We start from the raw sequence: 8,962 nt of genomic DNA, 5'->3' as shown, positions 1-8,962 counted from the left end.
AAAAAAAAAAAAAAAAAAAAAATTAGCTATAAATTCATCAGTGAAATAATCCTATGACCCAATCACTTCCTCAAAGCCACACTTATGCACACATAAGACTTTGGAAGGACATCTAGATGTAAATCATAACAGAGGAGGAGATGAAGAAAGAGGAAGAAAGAGGACACTGAGAACAAGGAGGGAGAGAAGGGGAGAGGGAAGAAGGAAAGAGAAGGAAGGGAAGAAGGAAAGAGAAGGAAGCTAAGGAAGGAGGAGGAGGAAACAACATCTTCCAAATCATTTAAATAGGCTAGTATTACCCTGATACAAAAACAAGACAAAAATAATATTAAGAGAAAAAGAAAAAAATAGAGATCTATTTCTTTCATGAAGCTATACACAAAAAATCATGATCATAATCAAGTTCAGAAAAAGGATCTGACAAAATCTAACTCCTACTCATGATAAAAATTCTCAGAATTAAGAATACAAAAAAATACTCAACTTGGTAGAGAGCATCCACAAATAAATCAAACAAAAAGCCGACAGCTAACATCATACCTAATGCTAAAAGACTGACTGGGGAAATAAAGCAGGGATGCTCACCACTATCACCAATCTGATTCAATATTGTACTGAAGTTTAGGACATTGCAATAAGGCAAGAAAAAGAAATGAAAGTAATTGATTGTACAAGAAGAAATAAAACTGCTCCTATATGAAGATAGCATGGATTCTGCAAAGAAAATCCCAAGGAACCTTCAAATAAAAGTCCTAGGACTAGTGAGCTCAGAAAGTTTTCAGTATACAGATCAACACACAAATATCGATTCTATATACTAACAATAAATGTTTTTAAAATAAGCTTAAAATGCAATACAATTTATAATCATTCCAAAGAAAATAAAATTTTCTAGACAAATCATGGTCAGGATCTGTATTATATGAATTATAAAATGTTGATGAAGAAGTCTAAGTAAATTTAAAAATTAGTAAATGACATGTTATGCTCACGAGTTGAAAGATTCAACATAGTAAAGATGTCATTTGTCTTTAAATTAGTTTATGGGGTTAATTCAGTTTCTATAAAAATCCTAGAAGATTATTTGTAGACATAGGTAAATTTATTCTTAAATTTATATATAAAAGCACAGAACCAAGAATGGCTAAAACAACCTTGAGAAACAACACTTAAAACAATCTTAAGAAAGTGTAAAGATAATCAGTTTTACCCACCTGATGCTAAGGCTTCCTAGAGTTGTAGTAATCAAGACAGTATTATATTAATAAAGAGACAGACACAATTAGCAAAACAGAATAATGGTCCCATACAAATATGCACACAACTGTTTGGGTTTTTGGTTTTTGTTGTTGTTGTTGTTGTTGACCAAAAAAAACTTAACTTTGATAATGGAAGGACAGCCTTTTCAACAAGTGGTGCTAGAGCAATTGACTATCTATAGGCAAAAAAAAAACTGAACTTCAGCCATAACCTCATAGCTTATTTAGAAATTAACTCAAGATGATTAACAGACTTAAATGTAAGACACAAATCTTTAAAACTTGCAGACAAAAAATACAAAAAATTTTTGAAAGCTAAGGCTAGGCAAAAAATTCTGAGGTTTGACACCAAAAGCATGATCTATAAAAGAAAAACCTTATCTGCTGGGCTTCATCAAAATGATTAACTTTTGCTGTGCAAAATAATCAGCTAAAAAGATAAAAAGACAAGCTGCAGACAGGAAGAAAATATTTGCAAAAACTTTTACTAAAATGTTTATAATAGCATTATTTAGAATAGCCAAAACCTGGAAACAACTCAGATATCCTTACATGGATGAATGGTAAACAGATTAGTACCATGGAATTCTGCTTAGCAGAAATGAGGAGGAAACTAGTAATGTACACAACAGTGTGGATGAATCTGGAGGGAATTATGCAAGTGGGGAAAAAAGCCCGCATATTGTAGGATGCCAAAAGCTTGCTTACTATATGATGCCATTTATATGACATTCTTGCGATGAAAAAATTCTAACAATGGAGAACAGATTCATGTTTGTCAGGAAGGGTACTACAAGGAGGAGAGAGGTAGGCAAGAGTGTAAAAGGATGTCATGAGAGTTGCTTGCAGAGAGGGAAATATTCTGTATCTAAATTATCATCTGTGTCAATACCCTGACCGGGATATTGTACAACAGATTTGTAAAATCTTATTATTAGGGAAATGGGGTAAAGGATGCACAGGGTCTCTGTATTATTCCTTATAGTAGCAGGCAAATCTACACCTTCATCAAAACAAGTTTAAATTAAAAAATCAATTTGAACAAGATCGGGTGGCAGACACCTGTAATTCCAACTATTCAGAGAGAATCAAAAGTTCAAGGCCAGATTGGACAACTTAGAGAGGTCTGGTCTCAAAATAAAGATAAATAATAAATAAATGGGGCTGGGGATATAGCCCAGTAGAAGAACATTTGCCTGGCATGCATGAGGCCCTGTACTGTAAAAAAATCAATTTGAAGTATTGATACTAAAACATGAAGCCCAATGCCTTAATAAACTATCAAAGTACATAAATAGTAATCAAGAGTATATTTGCAAACTTCACGCAAATGCTGTGGTGCTTGAGACAAACATCTTCAGACCCAATAACTGATAGTGACTTCCCCTATGAGGTCATTGCTCTATTGAACAGGTATCTCAGAACACAGTGCTTTCAGTCTAAGGTTGGCTGACACTACAGATGTCCATGGACTTAGCGCCCACAGACATGGGGCCTAAGGACATGGACTCCATGGTTATGGAGCCCAGGGACATGGAACTCACGTGATGGAGCCCAGGGACATGGAACTCACGTGATGGAGCCCATGGATAGAGAGGGCCAACTGCACTAAAACTTCAGACTGGAGTAGGGGGTGGAGCAGATGGGGAGGCAGACAGCAAAAGCATGAAGTGAATGCACAGGTGAAGAAGTTCAGTAGGCACAAGACATTACTTCAAGTCTAAGTGAGGATATCCAAGTGGCAGACGACTCAGAAAGGACTGGTGGCAAGTCTCCTGGAGATGGTCACAATGAAGCTACGGCTACTTTGGTGATAACAACCTCCACAGAGTGGGTCATCTTGGTGTTTTCTTTCAGCTCCTAAGGGAAAAGCATCATCTAGGTAGAAGGTCTGTAATGTGTCTCATTTTCCTCCTCCTCCTCCTGCTCGTCCTTTGTCCTTCTCTTCCTCTTTCTCGTCTTCCTCTTTTTTTAAATAAAAAATGAGTGGCATTTCAGGTATGGTGGTGCATACCTGTCATCCCAGCACCCAGGAGGCTGAGGAAGGAAGATTGCCCCGAGTTCGAGGCCAACCTGGGCTACATAGTGAGTTCAAGTTCAGATTGAACTACATAACAAGACCCTGTCTCAAAAAAGCAAAGGGAAAAAAGTTAATGGCATGACTTTATCAGAATGAAGTGTGTGCAACTGACCTACAGGCTTTCTCTGTCTGGTAATGAAAATATGTGTCTTGGAAATGTGCGCACTCAGACAAAGAAAGCCAGAGGGATAATTGTCATAATGATCAGGTCATGAAAGAAGGCCCTGATTTTTGTGACTACAGTAATTGTTGGTTCTCCTATCCCCACAGCTGAAGGAAAATGGTGGTGAAGCCTCACCAGAGGGGCTGAAAGGCAGACCATGTTGTCTGCTGGAGAAAACCAACATGTGGCTGCATTATGGATGCCTCAGCTGAGAAAGGAAAGGTGTGCACACCCACCTCTCTGGCACAAGCTGTGCACATCTCGGACAAGCATCTGCTGTTATATTTATAAGTTTCTAAGGCTCTTCAGGTATACCCCAGGGCAAATGCCAGACTTTATATCATGTTCATTGGAAATTTCAAATAATAGTCTCCTAGGTTCTCTCTTTTCCAAGGGACATAGCATTCCATAGAGAATGTTCTTAAAGCTAATTATACTTGTTTTCCGTAGCAGAGACAGCCATTAGCAATAAGAGTGATTGTAAAGGAGAAGTGACACAGGAGTATCAAACATCCCTTTCCATTTCCACATAAACCTCAAGGCTGTACATTTTTCTGTAAATCCCAAGACTGAAACCCACACTGGCTGCTTTTGCTCCTTGAGCTCAGTCCATGTCACTGTGTAGCTCAAAAATGTTGTCTGAGTTCATGTGTGGTTAAGAAAGGAATTTAGCATAATCATTTTCCCACCCGACATATCTATTATAAAACAAACTGTCTATAGTGATTTGCAAACTTTGTTTTCTTTCAGGACATTACAGTCAGCTGCCATCTCCTGAGTTCCAAGAATAATCCACTCTCCCTCCCTACCAAGGAGCGGAGGGAGCAGGGCCGCCACGGGATCCTGGCCCTGGAGATGGGATGTGGTGTGGTGCTGTTCTGCATGCACCATCCCCTGGGGCGCCTGAGGATGCGGAGCTGGCTGTGGTCCGGGGAAACTGGAGGCAGTCCTGAAAGCAAGGTCATCCATCACGCTCAGTGCAAGCCTTGAGTGTGTAGTTGTCTTGAGCCTTCAGATTTGTTTTTTTTTGTTTTTTTGGGTTTTTTTTTCCAAAGCTCCTGGTCATAAAGTGTTCTTTCCACCGCTGCCATCACGTTTTGCCAGGTGTACTTTCACCATTCTTCTGCTCTCCAGAAATTTCTCCGTTATTCACCCCAAGGATATCCCAGCAGCTACTTCAAGGACACCTGGGAGCTTTGGTGGGGATCCTGGCCACATGGAACTCAAGCTACCCGGGCTTGTATATACCAGTCTCAGACCGTGGGCCTGAGAGGCTACACATCCTTATCTACATCCTTATCTGAATGAAGTTGAGAGAAATTTAAATGAACACCTATGGAAAATAGTAAAATGAACATATAGATCCTAAAAGTAATAAAATAAATATATGAGGGAAAAGTTCTTACTAGCATGCGTTTCTGTCATTCAGACTTCCTCACCAAATCCAACAGCAAGGAAATTTAGTAAGTTTTCATCCCCTGATGACAGTTTTTGTCCAAAGACTGGACTCCACTACTTGCTTACTCAGATCAGCCAGTGGCCTCCAATCTGCTTTCCCATTGTACATCTATGTTCACCTGGCACTCTGAGCACACTGCCTTGTTCCCAGATGCCGGCTGAGACAGTGGCTGGAGTCACAGCTCTTGGATATAGCTGTATGCCTGTAGGGTCATTTTTCCAAATCCCCCCAAGAAGTTTGTTTTTTTATGATCCAGACTCAGTTGCTGCCATGCTGCTTTTCCTTCCCTTCAGTGAATTTAGAATTCAGTCCCTCATCTTCAGAAGCTCTAATTAGAGAGGAAACTGGTGACACTCCCCATTACAAACTGTCTCTGAGAAGCCTTCACAAGAACTGGACACTGTGTGGGCCATCTTACTTACATATTTATGGTGACTTACATTAAAAAAATTTGAGCCCACTTCAGATTTCAATCCTGTCTCCCATTGTCTCCAGATGAGACTACTCTTCCTACTGCCCTCCAACTCTTTGTCCTCCTCCCTCCCATGGTTTTCCAACTGTCCCCATCCAAGCTCCTGTCTGCTGCTGTGCATGCCTGAATCTTCTCTCAACACCTTCACATTACCAGATTTTCAGAGACAAAAATGTCTATGACAATGTGAAGCGACCTTAAAATAATCCAAACTATCAGCATAAAATGAAAACTTGTGATAATACTAGTTTGGACAGAGCCATGAAATTGTGCCATCTGAGAAAAATATTTTCCAAAGTCAGCAAACAAAAGGTGATATTATGAGGAAATCACATTGATTTTTGCTGTTTCCCTAGCTTGATTTCACTAAATACTTAAACAAGAATATAATTACAGTATTTCTAGGCAATTGTGCAATCACCCTGGAACTTGAGCATATACCTTCCATCACGCACAGTAATACAAGTGGTATATATCTGGTGGGTTGCCCATTAAACAATTGTAACAGATCGTATTTCTGGTTGTTTGTTCCTTGTGACCTTGGACTTTGCCTATATATTTAATAACACCATCTGCTGTCTTGGGTTACATACCACCTTTTTACTTGAGGATTACTGTTCTTACTTTGTAAACAAAAATGTTCAATCAGAGGTGTTGAAATTCTACCATAGAATTAAATTATACTACCTATAGAAAGCTTCAAGAAAGCAACTGACTTTCTCCTCTGACTCTATTGGCTTCACCTAAAATATTATAATTTATATACCATAATAAAAGCACAAAAAAGATTTACAAGGTCACAAAATGAAATGCCTTACAAGAACTACATCTCTGTTACGCTTGCCCTGTTCATCTTCTTCCAGACTAGTTTTACACTGTATACAGTCTCTACAAAGTCTCCCATTAAAGCAGACAATTAGAAAATAATTCTCACAATGTTAAATTAGATGAGAATTTTTTTAACCACCACCCAAGATCAAGCCTATTTGGAGACATGTTGAGAATTCTGCTGGGCTACAAGAAATATTAAAACACCTACCATCATGTGGCCTATAATAAGCCCATGTAGACAGGATTTTGAGTTAACTACCTTTGTTTAGGTCTCACAGCTAGTGGCGCCTGTGAAATAAACCCTTCTCAGTCAGAGTGAAGGAGACCAAGGGGGCAGGGCGACAACATTTAACTTAACCATGCCCAGGCTGTACAGTATACTAATTTAGTGCAATTCTCCAATCCATGAGTCAGAATTTCCCCGAACAGAGGGGCTCTGTGCAGTGAGAGAAATGGCTCACATCTAACTTAGCATCTTTCTGGGTCAGGAGGAGGAAATTCCATGAACTTGTTCCTTCAACTAGTTCCTTTATTTGCCCCTAATCCCCTGCCAGCCTTCATCCAAAAAGGATGGGAGGTAAATAGAATTCCTGTTTAACTGTCTTAGGCAAATGACAGGTTCTAATGGGTGAAAACAGTTTCCCACTGGTGATACTGTACCATGTTGAGGCAGGAACAAGCCCTGGAGAGTGATATGTTCTTGGTTACATGTGTCTGATTTTGAAGCCTCTGTCTTGTTAAGAAGTGGGACAGTGCTCTCCAGATTGACTGTGACAAGCCCAGCACTCCCAAGTCCCCTCACAGAGTGGGTTCTTTCATTACTTGGAACCAGAGAGGTTGGCCTGAACAGCTACCACATGAAAATAATCAAGAGGTTGTCTGCCAGCAGAAAACAACCTCAAAAGTACGGAATGTAGAATTCTGGGCCTAAACCACTTGACAGCATCCCAAAAAGGCATGTCCTGACATATTTTCCATCTGAGAGGTCTTCAGCCTTCCAGGCTTTTAAAAGGATGTCTCCTGTTACAGCTACAGGGCTGCCTATCCCTTTCCACGCTCTGAATTCAAGGAATCTGGAACACTCATTTTAAACTATATTGAATGATCTTTATATGAGAAGTAGTGTGTGTAGATGGTGGCTCTTTTTAATGTCTGAATGACAGGTGAAATAGAAACAAATTTCCCATGTATGTGCCCTTCCAATTTTTTAAAAACATAGAATATAAGAAAATTCATTACATTTTCCCATGATTACATCCGAATAAATAAAAGCCAAATCGAAGGTTATGAATGTAACATTTTACCACAGTTAACAAAGTCAACAAATTTCAAAACTTCTGAATTGCCTCAATTTACTCTCATAATACCCTTTATAAATTCAGTATACAGCCAGGAAATAGGCCACACAGCTATTAAACAGTAGAATCCTGGGTGAAAATACAAACAAAAAGAAAAGAAAAGAATCTTCAAAACAAGTTTCCACATCCTGCTGACCTAGTCAGCTAAATGCTTGTTAGTGTACAGAATTGGGTTTTATTTGTTTGTTTGTTCAACAGAGGGCCTCTTGAGTACTTCTGAATTAAATCTTAGCCAATTACACACATACGAGACACACACATACACATGCATGCATATATGTTAGGTAAAAAGAGCCAAAAACCAAGACCAGACCAGGACCATAACAAGCCTTTATTATGGGGAGGACCTGCCAGGCTGTCTCTGAACAAAGGAGAAAGAGCAGTATGGCTCAGACAGGGAGGCTTCTTATAGGACTGGGGTGGGGCTTATAGGAACTGGGGTGGGGTTGAGTGATGTGGTGGCTAGGGATTGGGAGAGCTTGTCTCATCACTAGTGAGGGCCATCTTAAGGCGAGCAAAATCTAACAGTACACATATATATGTGGGGTGTGTAATGCATAATATAAGTCTCTCACGAAAAGAAAGGTGTGGACACTTTCTCTAAGTGGGACAATTAGTTGGGCATATTGATGCTGGATATAGATGTTTTGCCCTGGCTAATTTTTAAAACATGTAGACCATGGTTTAGACATTCCTAACCTAGGATCTGACCCCAAGCCAAGCAGATGTGACATTCTCAGATGCTGTGATGATCTGGCAACCATCTAACCTCACAATTTTATTTGGATGGCACAATGCCCCCATAATAGCAGGCAGTCATTTACTGGTACTTTTTCTGCATTGCTTTGAGATCCCAATGGATGTGGGATCCACTTTTGGAGTAGGTCCAAAGACTGTCAAGAGTTTTCCTCTGCCTTCTCATTGCCCTCACCCACCATGTGAGGGCTCAGAGTAGAAATGACATCAAAGCCAGCACCCATTCCTCCACTCCAGAAAAACACTGGCCAGAGCATATGATAGACAGATGACGAGAAATCTCTGACACTTCTTGGGCAGATATTTACATGTATGTAAAAAAGAATTTATGAAGAAAATATAAATATAAGGTAGCCCACCAGTGGGCTAAAGAAAGAACTGCATTCTGGGAAACCTGAATTCTAGCAGTGCTTTAACTCTACGTTCTCTTTGTTTCAAGGAAAATTCCTTATTATCTTGGTCTTTCAGTTACCAGCTTCATAAGGAGAATGGATACTGATGTTCTTAGTCACTGTTAAGAATAATGAATTGGTCTAGAAATGCAAAAGCAGAAAGAGAGCTATAGGCAGTAGAGAGAATAAAGA

The sequence above is a fragment of the Fukomys damarensis genome, unplaced genomic scaffold (assembly GCF_012274545.1).
Source record: "Fukomys damarensis isolate Sample0158 unplaced genomic scaffold, DMR_v1.0_HiC HiC_scaffold_10, whole genome shotgun sequence".
Taxonomy (NCBI): Eukaryota; Metazoa; Chordata; class Mammalia; order Rodentia; family Bathyergidae; genus Fukomys; species Fukomys damarensis.
The sequence above is the reverse complement of the archived record's forward strand: the minus strand, read 5'-3'. Positions refer to the sequence as shown.